General features: G+C 32.7%; 1 protein-coding gene across 4 annotated transcripts in view; it reads left to right on the top strand.

Moving 5' to 3' along the window:
- KIF6 (kinesin family member 6) overlaps positions 1 to 19,118 on the top strand; it is a 433,287-nt gene that overhangs the window by 260,983 nt on the left and 153,186 nt on the right. The window lies entirely within an intron of this gene.

The raw sequence follows: 19,118 nt of genomic DNA on the forward strand, positions 1-19,118 counted from the left end.
CCTTTCATGTAATTGTTATTGAACTGTTTCAGTCATGTCCAATTCTTCCTGACCTCAAATGACCAAAGTTTAGACTAGAGTGGTTTCTCATTTCCTTTTTCAGCTCCTTGTATAGTTGAGAAAACTATAATAGCAAATCCTTAATAAATATAGAAATATAAATCTTCACTGTACTGAATTGAAATTAAATTACTGAACAAAATAAGAACTTTGGTAGGTGTTATAATATATAATAACCAAAAATCCCCAAATATATAGGAAGGTTCTGGCCCTTGAAGAGTTTATAATTATCTCTAGTAAGTAGCATGACTAACATACATGAAACAATAATTAAATGCTAAAATGTCTGCATACACATTGAGTATAATATTACAGTGAAATACCCAACTAAAGATGTCCTAAAGGCATTTGGAGATGAAAGAGTGGAGCTAATATGGGATATTGATACCAGAAATGCAAATTTGGGAATCATTGACATGGAAGTGATAGCACAAAATGCTTCTATTATACTCACAGTTGGCTTACCTTATACCATTGTCTATTTTTATATGCATTTAATGCTAATTCAAGTTTAACAAAGTAATACATCATTTTCCAATTTAATTCAATCCAAAACTTATTAAACCCTTACTAGGAAAGGCAGCATAGTATAAATAGAAAGAGGAAGAAATTTAAAGCCACAGGACCTGGGGTTCCCCTTAAGTGTCATTATGACACTTAAGTGTTCTGGGCCTTACTTTAATCAACTTTAATAAGAGGGAATATGACTAGGTAGGAGATTTCTTGCACATAGAGCAATAATTCTAGATTCAGTCTCCTAAAGTAAAGCTGATTATATCTTCCCCCTAGGGGTACTCTTGAGATATCTGGGGTATCTTTCTCTAAGGATATTGGCAAATCTCCCATTCCAATGTGTAACCCCTTTCTGTCATCAACTAGTAATTTACACCCAAGTAACATTTAACCAGTTAATACCCATTAACTTTTACAAAGGTATATTTATTTTACAAATGCAGCAAAAATAGAAGTACAAACATTCCCTCACACTTATTACCTCTCCTTTATTACCACTTTGATCTCTGGGAAGATTGAGCTCACACTTAATGTACTTTCTGGTACATAGTGATCAATGGATCACACTAAGTTCATCTCTGAATATGGCATGACTCCTGGATAAGTATATCAAAGCTAAGCCTTGAAGAAAGGTAAGATTCTGAAAGTCATATATTATAAGGGAATACATATGAAAACATGAAATAAGGCTGATAAGAGTAAATTGGAGCTGGTTTTATGAAAGTGCTTAAATTCCAGGCTAAGTAATTTGAATCATATTCTGAAGGTAATTAGAAGCCTATAATTATTTGTTTAAAAAGAATTATGTAGTTTGGCCCAGACCATAGGAAAATTATTTTGATGATTTTGCATGTGAGATTAGAGGCCAGTGAACTAATTAGGAGGCTTTTAAAATAGCCCAGATGAATAATGATGAAGCTCAGAATTAGAATGGAGACAACAGTGTGATTACAGAAATAAGGACAAAAGTGAGAGATTTCAAAGAGATATCCAAAATATAAAGGTACCATCTATAAGTCTTTGGCTTCAAATTATTGACTGTGCTACAATGAGAGAGAAAAATCAATGACTGGGATTTCAAATATTAACTTTCAGGGAATATAGTAATACAACAACAAAAATAGATAAATTAGATAGGTTAAAGAAAAAGATAATCAGTTGAGTTTTACAATTATTAAATTTGAAGAAATTAGGAAATCATTGACTCTTTTGACAAAGCAGTTTGCAATGTGATAAAAAAAGTTGAAAGAAGGAAAATAGGAATCTTTTTTTTTAATTTCCAGTTACATGTAAAAAGAACTTTTAACATTCATTTTCAATTTTAAGTTCTAAATTATTTCTTTCCTTCCCCCTCATTGAGAAGACAAGCAAGTTTATATTGGTTATACATGTGCTGATATGCAAAACATTTTTCTATACTATGTTGCAAAAGAAAACAGATCAACAAAAAAAAAAATACCTAAAAAATTAGTATGATTCAATCTGTGTTCAGCTTCCATTAGTTCTTTTTCTGGAGATGAGTAGCATTTTTCATCAAAAATCTTCAGAATTGATCTGGATCATTGCTTGATAACAAATTATTCATAGTTGATCATTGTACAATACTATTGTTATTGTAGTATAATGTTCTCCTGGTTCTATTCACTTTACTTTGCATCAGTCTTTCAAGATTTTTTAGAAAGCATCCAACGCATCCTTTCTAGTATTCCATTACAAATCTATATACCACAACTTATCTACTTCCCAGTTGATAGCCATCCTTCAATTTAAAAACTACTATAAATATATTTTTATATTTAGCTCCTTTTCCTTTCAATTTTTTTTTAGAATTCAGACTTAATAATGGTATTGCTGGGTCAAAGGGTGTGCACAGTTTTACAGCCTTTTGGACATAGTTCCAAATTCCTCTCCAGAATGATTAGTTCTACCGGCAATGTATTAACATCCCACTTTTTCCACATCTCCTCCAATATTTATTATTTTCCTCTTTTTTTAATATTAGCCAATTTGATTGGCATGAGGTAATGCCTCAGAGTTGTTTAATTTGCATTTTTTCTAATCAGTAGTGAGTTAGAGCCTTTTTTCATGTAACTATAGATAACTTTGATTTCTTCATCTAAAAACTGTTCATATCCTTTAACCATTTATCAATCGGGAAATTATTCTATTGTTATAAATTTGACTCAATTCTCTATATGTTTGAGTAATGAGGCTTTTATCATAGAAACTTGGTGTAAATTTTATTTTGCTAGTTTTCTGCTTTCTAATCTTGGCTGCATTGGGTTGGGGTACATTTAATTTAATGTAATCAAAATTGTCCATTTTATATCTGTTATTACTCTCTATAGCTTATTTAGTTATTGATTCTTTCCTTTTTTGACAGGTAAATTATTCCATATTTCCTTAATTTGCTGATAGTATAACTGTTTATGTCAAACTCATGCACCTATTTTGACCTTATCTTGCTGTATGGTATGAGATGTTGGTTTATACCTAGTTTCTGTTAAATTGCTTTTGAATTTTCCCAGCAGTTTTTGTTAAATACTGAGTTCTTGTCCCTAAAACTAAGATCTTTGTGTTTATAACTGCTATAGCCATTATCTACTATGTATGGCGAATCTAATTTATTCCACTGATCCAGGACCAGATTGCTTTGATGAGTACTACTTTATAATACAGTTTAACTAGGACACCTTCCTTTGCATTTTTTCCATTGATTCCCTTAATGATATTGGTTTTTTATTATTCCTGATGAATTTTATTTTTTTTCTAGCTCTATAAAATAATTTTGGTAGTTTTATTATGTCATTGAGAAAGTAAATTAATTTAGGTTGACTTATTATTTTTATTATATTGGCTCATTTTAACCATGTGTAATTAATATTTTCCCAGTTGTTCAGATCTGACTTTTGTGAAAACTATTTTGCAATTATTTGTGTAATTTCTGAGTTTGTCTTAGCAGATAGACTTACAAGTATTTTATATTGTTTATGGTTATTTCAAATGATATTTCTATTTCTATCTCTTGCTTTTGGATTTTGTTGGCAATATGTAGAAATCCTAATGATTTATATAGGATTATTATATATCTTAAAACTTTGCTAAAATTTTGGATTATTTCAAGTTTTTTAATTAATTCTCCAAGTGTTTCTCCATCATCTCATTTATAGAATAATAGTTTTGTTTCCTTGTTGTCTATTCTAATCCCTCCAGTTTCTTTTTCTTTTCATATTGCTATTGCTAGCATTTCTAATGTAACATTGAATAATAGTGGTGATAATGGGCATGGATACATACTACTTATCATTTTAAGGAAAGCTTCATTCATTCTTATGTTTTCTATTATTTTTAATAGAAATTGCTGTTTCATTTTGTCAAAAGCTTGTTTTCTGCATCTACTGAGATAATAATATGATTTTTTGCTGATTTTGTTATTGAAGTAGTCAATTATACTATTAGTTTTCCTAATACTCCTAATACAGAAATCCATCTGGTCCTGGGGTTTTTTTCCTCAGGGAGTTCATTGATGTTTTGTTCAATTTCTTTTTCTTAAATGAGGTTAGTTAAGTATTCTATTTTCTATTAATCTGGGCAATTTATATTTTTTAAATAATCATCATTTTGCTAAGCTTGTTAGTTTTATTGGCATATTATTGGACAAAATGTTTCCCAATGATTGCTTTAGAATTCACCATTTTCATTTTTAATGTTGGTAATTCGATTTCTTCTCATCTAAGTCAGATTAAATAATAGCTTATCTGTTTTAATGTGGATTGCTTTGTTTAGGTTTTACACACACACACACACACACACACACACACACACACACACATAACCCATTTCTAGTTTTATTTGTTCAATATTTCTCTTACTTTCAATTTTATTCATCTGAAAATAGACTATTTCTGTGATGTCATGGAATATGCTTACTTTTACAAAAAGATCTCATCATATTTGTAGCCAGTACCCTGTAGATCAGGAAAGGAGAAAATTGAGAAGTTGAGGAAATGACTGACCAAGTTCCTAAAAGTGATGAAAGAGAATAGGATCAAGGTTATGAAGTAGAGGGATTTGTCTTGATAGGAAGATGTCATCTTTTCCAAAATGGGTGCAATGAAAGGAAGAATATGTGAAGATTTGGTGAGTTTCTGAACTATGAAAGAGAAGAGATTTAGGAGAATTGACATAAATGTATTTTTCTAGTAAATTAGAAGGAAAGAAAAGTTGACTAAAAAAAAGTGAAAATAACTGATGTTGGAGGAGGTTCAATCAAACCCATATATTAACATACGGTTGATGGAGATGTGAACTGATCCATCCATTATAGAAAGTATTTTGAAACCATCCTCCAAAAATTGCCAAACCATGCAAATTCCATGATACCCTTACTATATATATACCCCCAAAGACACCAAAAAGGAGGAAAAAAAGTCATATATACAAATAAAATGATAGTAGCTCTTTTCATAGTGGTGAAGAACCAAAACCTAAGAAGATGTCCAATTGAGCAATTATGAGCATGAAAGAAAACAATGAAAACTTGTATGAAATGATGCAAAGTAAAGTGAGCAGGATGAGGAGAACAATTTATACAGTAATTACAACACTGCATAAACAATCTTTGAAAGACTTAAGAACTCTGATTAATACAGTGATCAATTATGATTCCAGGGAAATGGTAATACATCATGCTGCCCACCTTCTGACAGAGATATAAAGGTCTCAAGATACAGAAAGATACTTTTTTGGCCATAGTTAATGTGGGAATTTGCTTTTCTTGACTGAAAATTTGTTAGATTTGTTTTGTTTCAAGAGGGGAAGTAGGGAAAAAATGGATTTTTGCTAATTAAAAAATTTTTATTAAATTTTACAATCTTTATGCTATGCTTGGAAAAAATGGACTTTTTTTCAATAGTATTCAATTTTTCTAAATACACTTAAAGATAGTTTTCAACATTCATATTTGTAGGATTTTGTGTTCCAAATTTTATCTTCCTCCGTTACCTCCTTCCTCCCCAAGACAGCAAGCAATCTAATACAGGTTACACATAGAGGTTTTAAATGTATTTCCCTATATTCCTTGTATTCTATATACACATAGGTTTTAAACATATTTTTTCTTATTTGTCATATTGTTCAAGAAAACTCAGGCAAAAAGGGGAAAAAAAATGAGAAAGAAAAAAAGTTAAAAAAAAAAAAAAAAAGGTGAAAATGCTATGCGTCAATCTACAATCTCCAGAGTTCTCTCTCTCTGCATGCAGATGGCATTTTCCATCCCAAGGAAATGGCCTCTTTCTTAAAGATACACTTAATAGGTAATAGAATAAAAGTGTGATTTCTTGATGAAGAATAAAAGCATATCTATCAAAAAGATATGGGAGACAAGATTCTGTCTGTTGAGAAAGTGAAGATAAGGGTAAAGGGTACTTGAGTAGAAAGGAAAAGTTTTCCTTATCAACAATTCAATGGCATCACATACTGAGAGTTCATAGAATGCCTATGCGTAAAGGAGCTATTAGAATTTATAACTTTACACTACATTCAGAGAGCACATCTTTATTATAAGGCACGAAAAAAACTTATTTGATCAAAATATGCACAAATACCCCATATAACATTCTCCCAACTACAGATGACTCATTCTTACTTGATGGAAAGTAGTTGGTTTTGTTTTTGTTTTTGTTTTGTTTTGTTTTTTAAGAAATGCCCTTCTCCTTCTGAGTCACAGATACCTTTTCCTCTAAAAGCTGCTGGGAAATACAGAGATTGCTTCTCTATCCTTACTTTTCAAAATCTCCAAGGAGCACTCCAGATTATTTTGCATAACTTGGTCTAGTTGCCTCTAGGAATTTGGAAAAAGGAAAGATAAATTGAAACAGAGTGGAAGCTGCCTCTCCAGACCCCTAGACAATCCTTGGGAAGTACTCAAATGAGTGGAACCACTGCCACAAGTCTAAGAAACAAATATTCTCCTGGTCACATGAAGAGAACTTGTATAGAAAATGGGGATTTATTCCAGCTGTAAAACAGTGGCCTTTTTTTTTTTTTTTTTTGGCTGAGGCAATTAGGGTTAAGTGACTTGCCCAGGGTCACACAACTAGGAAGTGTTAAGTGTCTGAAATCATAGTTGAACTCAGGTCCTCCTAACTTCAGGGCTGGTGTTCTATCCACTGCACCACCTAGTTACCCCAACAGTGAGTGGGCTTTTTAAAGACATCAGAGAAGCTTGCAAAAACAGTAAGGAACATCAAAACGGATCTGAGGACAATGGCTGTGGGAACAAGTGTACCTGATGTCTGCTGGGGACAGAAGAAAGTGACCCCAGTAAGGATCCACAACATCTTGTTAGCAATGGTTAGTTGTTAGCTAACCAACATAAGAGTGGTGAACCCTAAAGGCAGAGAGAATTGTTGTACTAGAATGAACCTGAGGTTTAACTCTCTCTGGGCCCCACCCAGGGTTGCATTGTAAAATATATGGATTATAAAATATATGGTGGCAAACTTATCTGTCTAGATTCAGTGGTTTATTGCAAATATTCTCTGTTCCTTTTATAGTATAAACATTCAGTGTTTTAAAATCTTAAAAGCTTGAAAGCTTATAAGGGGAGCAGTTATCTATTCATGAAATAAGTGCAAAAATTGAAGGTATCATTGGGATCAGGACAATGAGCCAAATAAATTAGAGATTTTTAACTACCTGGGCCCATCATTTGACATTATAGAGATTATAGGTAGTTGCTTTACTTGTCCAAATGAGATCTTTTATTCATAATCATTCATTCTTGAGTAGAATCAGTATTTTGCTTTTTCCCTTGCCAGAAGTTTATAATTATTGTGCACTTTAGGGTTAAAACGAGTAAGGTTAGTGGTCTTCTTCATTAGATAAGGATATCCAAAAATAAAACTGTAAGTTCTCACTAAATTTCCTGTTCACTCACAAAAGTTAAGCAAAGGTTTTACCCCAAGCTATCTTCTTCTAGTGATATTGCTTGAAGTTTTAAGCTGAATTTTATTACTTTTTTTTTTTTTTTTTTTGCAGACTCACATTGTAAACTCATAAACCACAGCCAAAGGAAGCTTGAGAGTCCCATTTCTTATGTGATATCCAGATAGTTCTAGATTCCAGTTTCAGAAATATATATATATATATATATATATATATATATATATATATATATATACACATATATGTGTGTATGTATATGTTTATATATATACATATATATATATATATATATATATATATATGTCAGTAGTTTGTGTTGCACCATCCCCAGACAAGTAGAAAGGGAAAACTTGTCAACAATGCCACTAGGGAATTTTCCTGGTAAGTTAGTAAACCTGATGTAATTTTTTAGATTGACTTTGACCTAGAAACAGAATTATAACTTCAAAAGCAAAAAATTACCTCAATCAACCTGAAGAATTGGGAGTCTCATTCATCCTTCCATAGGAATGAGAATCTTGGTAGTTATGAGGAAAGACATGGGTTCCCAAGGTTGACACAATATCAAAGTATGGAACCATATAAAGCATATGATTGAATATAATCATATAATGTAATATTCATGTAATCAGTAAGATATGAGTAGCACAAAAAAAGATTAAGGAAAAAGACAAAGAAATATCAGGAAAATAATGTGCCAATGACTGTGCAAGAGTCAAGAAAGTTGAACCTTTCGAAAGAATCTATAGATAAATTAGTTTATCAGCTCCCATTTCTCTAGAGGAAATGGAGAAAAAAATGTTAAAAGTTAAGGCAAACATCATAGATATACAACTAGAAGTGTCATCTTAGCCTAGAGGTGTCCACATTCCTGAGTGCAACTGAACCAGATTAAAATATATTTTATATATCTTTAACAAAATAAACAAATATACAACAGAACATAGAACATAAATAATATTAATATGTTTTTCCTAAGTGAGTTTGCAGGAATCTTTATAAATGGTTTAGTGACGCCATTTCCATTTGAGTTTGATACCATTGGTCTTTTTTTTAAATCTACAATAATTTTATTTTTTTAATAATTATAACTTTTTATTGACAGAACATATGCTTGGGTAATTTTTTTTACAGCATTATCCCTTGCACTCACTTCTGTTCCGATTTTTCCTTTCCCTCCCTCCACCCCTTCCCCTAGATGGCAGGCAGTCTTATACATGTTAAATATATTAAGATTATATCCTAGATACAATATATGTGTGCAGAACCGAACAGTTCTCTTGTTGCTCAGGGACAATTGGATTCAGAAGGTAAAAATAACCCGGGAAGAAAAACAAAAATGCAAACAGTTTACACTCATTTCCCAATGTTCCTTCTTTGGGTATAGCTGATTCTGTCCATCATTGATCAATTGGCTCTTCTCTTTGTCAAAGAAATCCACTTCCATCAGAATACATCCTCATATAGTATTGTTGTTGAAGTGTATAATGATCTCTTGGTTCTGCTCATTTCACTTAGCATCAGTTCATGTAAGTCTCTCCAAGCCTCTCTGTATTCATCCTGCTGGTCATTTCTTAGAGAACAATAGTATTCCATAACATTCATATACCACAATTTACCCAACCATTCTCCAGTTGATGGGCATCCATTCAGTTTTCAGTTTCTAGCCACTACAAACAGGGCTGCCACAAACATTTTGGCACATACAGGTCCTTTTCCCTTCTTTAGTATCTCTTTGGGGTATAAGTCCAGTAGTAGCACTGCTGGATCAAAAGGTATGCATGGTTTGATAACTTTTGGGGCATAATTCCAGATTGCTCTCCAGAATAGTTGGATTCATTCACAATTACACCAACAATGCATCAGTGTCCCAGTTTTTCTGCATCCCCTCCAACATTCATCATTATTTTTTCCTGTCACCTTAGCCAATCTGACAGGTGTGTAGTGCTATCTCAGAGTTGTCTTAATTTGCATTCTCTGATCAATAATGATTTGGAACACTTTCATATGAGTGGAAATAGTTTCAATGTCATCATCTGAAAATTGTCTGTTCATATCCTTTGACCATTTATTAATTGGAGAATGGCTTGATTTCTTATAAACTAGAATGATTTCTCTATATATTTTGGAAATAAGGCCTTTATCAGAACCTTTAACTGTAAAGATGTTTTCCCGGTTTGTTTCTTCCCTTTTAATCTTGTTTGCATTAGTTTTGTTTGTACAAAGGCTTTTTAATTTGATGATACTATTGGTCTTATCTGAACCCTTCATTGTACAGGATGAGGATATTGAGAACAAGGTCATACAAGTGACAAAGTCAAGATGCTAAAGCAAGATGCAGTTGATTCCAGTTTGTAAAATTTCATCACTGAGTTATAAATGTTAGCACTAAAGTTCCAACATGGCATGGAGAAACAATGGACAGTTCAATCCCCCAAAAATACTTTTTAGGGCCTACTGTGTATGTCATTTTTGCTAGGAAAAAACAAAAGAGGAAAGGGGGGAAGAAAGCAAGTTTAACACACAGTAACTGCATGGCATTAGCTTACAATATAGAGAATTCATAAATTAGGAATTCTCTTGCTTTTTTCTTCTGAATACTTCTGTTCTTCCAGACATTTTTTAGTTTGTTTAATTATGACCTCCATCCATCAGGGTCCAGAATTCCTAGTATGAAATATAAGATGAAAAAGTTCAAATAATTTTAATTTACTAAAAGATGATGTTTTAAGGCAGACCACTTAATTGTAAATAGAAAAATAATTCCATTATTACTTTATTTTTCTTATGATAGACATTTGCCTGTCATGTAGTCTTTATGGCTACTTAAGATTTGTGAATGTTTAAAGAGAAAAAATTCTCACACCTAAATGAGTGCCTATTTATATCCACTGACTGATTCTCCTAAATTAAAACAGCAAGATTATTTCTGCCAAACTAATGTGTATATTTAAAGGACCTCAATCTTCTCCAGCATTTAGTAAAAGAGTCTTTTTGCAGGAAATAGATCTTTTTTTTAAATTTTTAATTAGTTTCCAGATATACTGAGCAAACACGCTTTCCACATTTCTTCCCTTGCCTGTATTATTTGCAGCATCAGATCCCCAGGGGAATGCAGATCTATAGTGGAATAGTAGAAAAGCAATGTGCTATAGTAAAGAAAGAAAATTGGACTTGGAGTCAGAGTAAGTATTTGAATTTTGGCTCTGAAGCTTACTACCCATGTGACCTCAGGCAATGAAAAGATTGGACTATCTGCCTTCTAAACTCCCTTCCAAATTCTAAATCTTATAATATGAAATCCATCACATGTGCCTGTTTGTAGGACACATGTGATTTTGTGAATGAAAGACCAGTAATATAACTGTGGATGAATAAAACCCCAGATACAGAGTTGCTGACTCTGGGCATGTTACCAATGTCCATGCCAAAAAAAGAGTCTGACAGATGCAAGTGGATAGCCAGCCTGGAATTTTGGGAGAATTCAATCTCTGTGCCCAGACAGGAAGTAAGTGAGAGGGTTGGTGTGGGCAGCCCAGGCCTAATGGAAAGAAAGACTAGAGACACCAAATAGGAGCGAGCCAGACACAAAAGCAGCAACAGGCAGGAATCAAAGCTTCAATCCTGGGCTTTCAGCAAAGCCCGCAGTGTGAGAGAAACCAAAATTAGCAGGTTCCTCTGCCTCCCAAGCATACATGGAGGCTACCATAGATAATGGGGAAAGATGACCAAAAAAAAGGGAAATGAGAATAGAAAGGGTGTCACATTTCTTGGCATTTAAAACCAGTCTCAGGACCGCAGGACTGAGGATGGCAACTTCTGGCCAACTCCAACTCATTAGAATATATTATTCTAAAAGAACCTTTCTTTTTTAAATTTTTCTTCATTTTATTTTATTTTCCCCCAGTTACATGTCAAGAAAATTTTTAGCATTCATTTTTAGTAGGAACATAATAGGAACATTTGAGTTCCAAAATGTTCTCCCTCTTCTCCCTTTTTATGAAGATGATAGCTAGTTTGAGATAGTCTATACTTGAGCAATCATATAAAACACATTTCCATGTTAGTCACAGTTGTGAAAGAAGAAACAAATCAAGAAGGGAAAAAAAAACATGAGAAAGAATAAAGTAAATTTAAAAAATGCTTTAATCTGCATTCCAAGTTTATCAATTCTTTATCTGATTATGTAGCATTTTCCTTTATCATCAGTCCTTTGTACTTGTCTTGGATCACTGTGTTACTGAGAAGAACTGAGTCAATCATAATTGATCATCATACAATGCTGTTGATACTACATACAATGCTTTCCAGGTTTCTGCTCATTTTACTTTGCAGTCTTTCCAGGTTTTTCTGAAATTTGCCTGTTCATCATTTCATATTACACAAATAGCATTTCATTACATTCATATAACATAGCTTATTCAGCCATTCCCCAATTGTTGGGCATTCCCTTCATTTCCAATTTCTTGTCCATGGCAAGGAGTTACTATAAATGTTTTTTTTCCTACATGTAGGTCCCTTTCCCTTTTTTATGATTTCACTGGAATACTGACTTAGAAATGATATTGCTGAGTAAAAGAATATCCATAATTTGGTTGTCCTTTGGGCACAATTATAAATTGCTCTCCAGAATGGTTGGATCAGTTCACGGATCCATCCACAATGCATTAGGGTGCCAATTTTCCAACATCCTCTGAAACATTAATTACTTTTCTTTCTTCTCATATTGGTCATTCTGGTAGGTGTGAGGTGCTATTTCAGAGGTGCTTTCATTTGTATTTCTCTAATTAAAAGTAATTTAGAGCACTTCTTCATATGCCTATGTATAGCTTTGATTTCTTCAACTGAAAATTACTTGTTCTTATCCTTTGACCATTTATCAATTGGGGAATGGCTTGTATTTTTATAGAATTAACACAATTTTCTATGTATTTGAGAAATGAGCTCTTTATCAGAGAAACTTGCTATAAAAATTGTTTCCCAGCTTTCTGCTTTCCTTCTAATTTTGTTGTCTTGGTTTGTTTATACAAAATTTTTTAACTTAATATGATCAAAATTTTCTATTTTGCCCAGCATCAAGAAATATAAAGAGAAATTCCATTTAAAATGTAGACCAATAATATATTTGAACATCTACCTGCCAAGACAAACCCAGGAACTATATGAACACAATTACAAAATACTTCTCACACAAATAAAGCCAGATTTAAACAACTGAAAAAATATGAATTGTTTATGGGTAGGCTGAACTAATATAATAAAAATGATAATTCTACCTAAATTGGTCTATTTTTTCAATGCCGTACCAATCACACTGCCAAAAAATTATTTATAGAGCTATAAAAAATAATAAAATTCATCTGGAAAAAACAAAATAACATTATCAAGTGAATTAATTTAAAAAATACAAAGGATGGTGGCTTACCAGTACCAGACCTAAAACTTTATTATAAAGCAGCAGTTATCAAAACCATTTGGTACTGGCTAAGAAATAGAGTGGTGGATCAGTGGAATAGGTTAGATAGGCATGATACAATAATCAATGACTATAGTTAATATATTTGATAAACCCCAAAACTCTATCTTCCGGGATAAGAACTCACCATTTCACAAAAATTGCTGAGGAAACTGGAAAATAATATGTCAGAAACTAAGCATAGACATACATCTCACACCCCATACCAAAATAAGGTCAAAATGGGTACTTGATTTGGGCATAAAGGATGATACCATAAGCAAATTAGAGGAACAAAGGATAATTTACCTATCAGATCTTTGCAGAAGAAATTTATGACCAAAGAAGAACTAGAGAACATTATGATGTGCAAAATGGAAAACTTTGATTACATTAAATTAAAATAGTTTTGCACCAAAAAAAAAGGCCCCGACACAAACAAAATTGAAAGGGAAGTACAAATCTGGGGGAAAAAATTTTATAGCCAGTGTTTCTGATAAAGTTCTCATTTTTAAAATATATAATGAACTGTATCAATTTATAAGAATACAAGTCATTCCCCAATTGATAAATGATCAACGGATATGAACAGACGATTTTCAGATAATAAAATTAAAGTCATCTTTAATCATATGAAAAACTACTATTAATTAGAGAAATGCAAATTAAAATAACTCTGAAGTACCACTAAAAATTATGTAGTCAAGACAGCTAGATGGCACAATGGATAGAGCACTGGCTCTGGAGTAAGGAGAATCTGAGTCCAAATCCAGCCTCAGAAACTTAATACTTCCTAGCTATGTGAACCTGGGCAAGTCACTTAACCCCAACTGCCTTACCCCCTCCCACTAAAAAAGGAAAAAAAAAAATTATGTCATTCAAAGTTGTTCTTAGAACTATATTGCTATTATTGTTTACAACATTCTTTTTATTCTGCTCATTTTGTTCTTCATTTTTTCATGCAAGTCTTTCCATATTTTTCTAAATATTATGTTAAAGTTTTATAGCATAATAGTGTTCCATCATAATCATATACTTCAATTTATTTAGCCATTCCCAATTGATATGCATCCCCTCAATTTCCAGTTCTTTGCTACCACAAAGAGAGGTATTATAAATATTTTGGAACATATAAGTTATTTTCTTTTTTCCCCAATCACCTTGGGAAACAGTCATGATAGTGATATTGCTGAGTCAAAGGGAATACATAGTTTGGTAACTTTTAGTACATTATTCCAGAGTACTCTCCAAAATGATTGGATCAGTTCTCAGTGAACAGTATCCCAATTTTTCCATATCCTCTCCAACATTTGTTGCTTTCACCTTTTATAATTTTAATCAATCTGATATATGTTCTCTTACCAATAGTTATTTCAAGTGTTTTTTAATATGACTATATATAATGTTGATTTCTTCTTCAAAAAAAACTGCCTTTTGATATCCCTTGACAATTTATTAATTAGGAAGTGACTCGTATTCTTATGAATTTGACAATTTTGAGATAGGAGATCTTTATCTGAAAAACTGTTTATGCACACACATATGTTATATGATGTGATAAGAGACAATGTTTGGTATGGGTTGGAGTAAAGATTCCTTACATCTTTGAAAATTTGTGATTCTGTGACAAAAGGAGGTAGAGGAGATTGCTCTGGAAATGTATGAAAATAGCAAATATTTATTGACTGCCTATACTACCATAGGCTTTGAGAATGAGACAACCGTGTTTAAGATGTACATCTTGTGTACAGGAGCTTAAATGTAAGAGAAGAATCAATAAATGTACACAAATAACTGTTTATATCACAGGGATGGAACATATTTCTAGAAGAAGTACAGTGTGTCAGAGGACTCAAAGAATTAGAAATTCTGGCTAAGGTGAACTGAGGATGTTTTATGGGAAAAAGTGACCTTCAACCTGGGTTTGTGTTCTTTCCTTTTTTCTTCCTTTGTCCTTCTTTTCTTCCTTTTTCTTTCTTTCCTTCCTTCCTCCTTTCTTCCTTCTTTTCTTTTCTTTTCCTTTTTTCTTCCTTCTTCTTCCTCCCTCTCTCCTTTTTTCCCTTTTTTTCTTTCCTTCCTTCCTTCCTTCTTTGTTTCCCTTCTTTCTTCCCTCCTTGTTCCTTCCTTACTTTGTTCCTTGCTTCCTTCCTTCCATTTTGGTTAAGAAATGTACTAGTCACATTTTACAGTAAAGTAATAATATAGTCCTGAGTGTAATGGGAAACTAAGGACTTCCCAAGAATAGTCATTTGAAGAGAACCCCAAAACTTAAACCTCTCAATTGTTAATTCCAGACCCAATTCAAGGGTCTGTTAATCATTAAAGCTCTGGGAAGGAGAACAAAAGACCTGCTCCTCGGGTAGAAATATCTGATCTCCTGGACCTTCACTTAACTTCTTAGAAGAAGTTAACTAATTAATGAACTGGAGACATTCTAAGGGATCTGTAAACTGGGTAATCTCTATTTGTTGAGGAAGCCTGAAGTAAACCAAACCTCCTTGGTTAGACTAGTTTAATGGATTACTTACCTCTAAACAAATCTCTTGTGAGGGGATTATATGGTTTCTCATAAAATCATTAACTAAAGTAGATTGAGATTTAATTTATCTCGGGAAATGAAATAGGGTAAACAGTCATAAGCAGTTGCAAAACTGACCATCATAAAATTCAGATCAAAATTTAACAAGTTCATGTTACTTCCAAGCATTATTCTTGTGGTCATAACTATATAACTCATTTCAATCCCTGGAAATTAACCTCTCTAGACTTTTTGGAGTCCATTATGGAGATATTCGCTTCTTGCAAGATTCTAAGAATAAATATTTCTACTCTTCATTTGAGATATCTCCGAGTATTTGTAAATTGGATTTGCCATACCACACAGTCCTAACTTTGTAAAGCACTTAGCAAACCTAAAAGTGCTATTTAAATTTTAGGTTTTTTAAAAGAGAAAGAAATACTATTGATATTAACTAAATTTTCATAGTCAATATTTTATGATCCAAAGACTTCTTTTTCAGTTTACAAACATTTATTTTCTCTGTCTTTTCTCCCCTCAAAAAAAAAAATTTTTGAAAAAAAGAAAAAAACCACAAAACACTTTAATAAATTATTCTTACACACAAGCATACCTCCTTTACTCTGACTGTTTTCTCTGCTTATTCTCTCAATCTGTACCATCCATAAGGGCCTTGGTGAGATTCTGTATTGTAAAGACAATAACCAGAAGAATTAGAACAAAGCTAATTCTTCTATACGATAATTGTTCAAATGCTTGAAAATAGATATTTTATCTCTTCTAAGACTTAGGTGTCTTCTGCAGGGTAAATTTCCCTAATTCCTTCAATTTTTTTTTTATGGCATGATCCTCAGTTCTTTCACTATTTTCACTCTTTTCTTGCTCCACTTTGATTTAATCCTTCCTAAAATATGGCATCTAGGTCTGAACACAGCTCAGATATGTGATCAGGGTAGAATATGATTTCCCTTATTCTGAACACTGTCCATTTCTTAATGAAAGCTAAGGATATAATTATCTATAGCATGTATTTATAATTTCCCTTATTCTGAACACTGTCCATTTCTTAATGAAAACTAGGATATAATTACCTATAACATGTGACTGATTCACACTGACTGACCTGCATGCAAATATACCAAAACTTGCAGATCTTTGATATGGATACTACTATCAGGTGATGTCCCCTCCCATACTTATGAAGTGTTTCCTTAATCAGTATAGAATTTTATAACTACTGGATTGGATGTTATTATATTTATCATTGTCTTACATTTTTGGATGCTGACTCTAATCCATTTATCTCCTTTATGTCACCCTTGTTTGACAATGGTTTCTAATATAATATATCTTCATCCAAGTAATCAGTGGAAATATCAAACAGCACAAATCAGAGAGTATATCCTTAAATCTTCTTTGATGACATCAACCAATTAATGACTATTTTTTTGGTTAATTATTCAACCACTTCCACATCAATGTAATTATTGTCATCTAGCTCACTTCCCTCTATTTTTTCCATGATGACAACATGAGACTGTCAAATGCTTTATTAAAATTTATAGTAGATATGTCTACAGAACTCTTCTTAATCTCCAGTCTACATACCCTGTCAAAAACAAAAATAAGTCTATTGTGATCTGGTTTTGATGCGAGTCATACTCACTTTTAATGAATGATCCATTACCTCCCTTTAACAAACCACTTTCTTTCTCAAGGTGTTCTATATTTTTTCAGGAACAGAAGTCAAGTCACTGACTTTTATTTGTTATCTAGCATTTCCTCTTTTTTGAAAATTGGGATACTTGTCCTTGTTAAGTGCTGTGGAATCTCTTTTATTTTCCAGGGTCTTTCAAAGATCACTACCTGTATCTCAGCAATCATCTCAATGAGTTCTTTCAATATCCTGGGCTTGTTAACTGGAACTCATTAAAAAAACTCTCTTTCTCCTATTTATCTTTAGTTTCAACTTTTGTTAACCACTGATACTTTCTAATATGAAACCCATTGTCCTTGGAAGATAAAACATAAGTAAAAGATTTCTCACTGTCATCCAATATCACCATCCTATTCATCTAATTTGCAGGCCTAAGTGTTTCTTGCCTCTAATTTATACCTATGTGAGGAGTAAAGAAAACAAACAAAAAGCCTTCCCATCGTGAGAGGATCACACTTTCAAATGGTAATGGATCCTGATTGCCATCTAGTCCAACTAATGCTCAAAAGCTAAGCTTAAAAGTTGAATAAAGATTGATTTGGGGTGCATGTAAAAAAAATTTATAATAATTAGAATATCTAAAAGTGGAACGTGCTGCCTAGAGAAGTCTTGGATCCTCCCTCACTATCTTCCAGAAAAATCTGGAAGACTATTTGTTAGGAATGTTATAAAAGGAATTCTTGTTTAGTAATTCATTGTACCAGATAACCTCTAAGAATCTAACTTTATATTTTTGCAAATATGTATTTCTTATTCTTGCTGTCATCTACCATCTTTTAGAAATCAAAGTTGTTTGTTTTTTATACTACCTTCATCACTTTGTTCAGATAATCCTGCTTGTTTCCTCCTCAACATAATTTTTCCCTTGCTATATATGGATTTCATTTTTCATAATTTCTATCTCTTCTAGACTGACACTCTTTTAAAAATTAAAATTTTTTATTAAGTTCTTTATGTATCAAGACCATGTTATTCAGATAACTCCTCCTTGTTTTCTCCTCAACCTAATTTTTTCCTTGGTGTCTTACAGATTTAATTTTTGAGAATTTCTATCTCTCCTAGATTGACTTTCCCCATAGAATTTATTCCATGGGATTCCCTCTAAACACTTTGAAATATGTTTTCTCAAAATTCAACATGCAAGTCATATGATGGCTAGCTTTCTTTACATTCTCTATGACAAATTTTAAGACAAAGTGGTAATTTCCTCTCCAGGGTTCCCATCATTTCGCTACAGAAATCAATCCTCACTGTTAGTGGGGATCAGATCCAAAAGAGAATTTCTCCAATATTGGTTCTTCTATCTTTTGAAGCATGAAGTTATCATTAAGAAAAATAAGGAAGTTATTAGTTGCTCTACTTCTGGCCAAGGAGCGTTCCAGCAGATGCTTGGATAATTAAAGTCTCTCATCTCTCCTAACTTTGCCTTCATTCCAAGCTTGTGATTTCTTTCCCAAAATCTTCATCCCAAATTCATCTTCAAAAAATCTTCATTTAGTTCCTTTTTCTGTCCAGGTGGTCTGTGGTTTACTCAAATGGTAATATCCTTTGTTTCTCCTATTGATCTTCACCCAAATACTCTACCCCATCAAATATCAGAGACAACTATGATTTCAAGTTTTCCTCCTTGTATTAAAACCTCTAGTTTGTTTTTCTTGTTACTGAAATTTTGTGCAACTCAGAGGAGACCGCCCAGCCCAACTAGGAGCCCTTCCAATGTCCTAATCCAACTTATACCTTCACAAATTCCAGTGGGTGCTGAAGGACAGAGAAGATTCACATAGCTTACTCCTACCCAAATCCCATCAAAATTTCCCCTTCTCAGTAGTGATAAATCTGAGCCCCAGTTCTTGCCTAGGGAGCCCTCCTCGGTAGTGATAAGTCTGAGCCTCAGTAGGCCGAGAACT

Source organism: Sarcophilus harrisii, chromosome 4, assembly GCF_902635505.1.
Source record: "Sarcophilus harrisii chromosome 4, mSarHar1.11, whole genome shotgun sequence".
Lineage (NCBI taxonomy): Eukaryota > Metazoa > Chordata > Mammalia > Dasyuromorphia > Dasyuridae > Sarcophilus > Sarcophilus harrisii.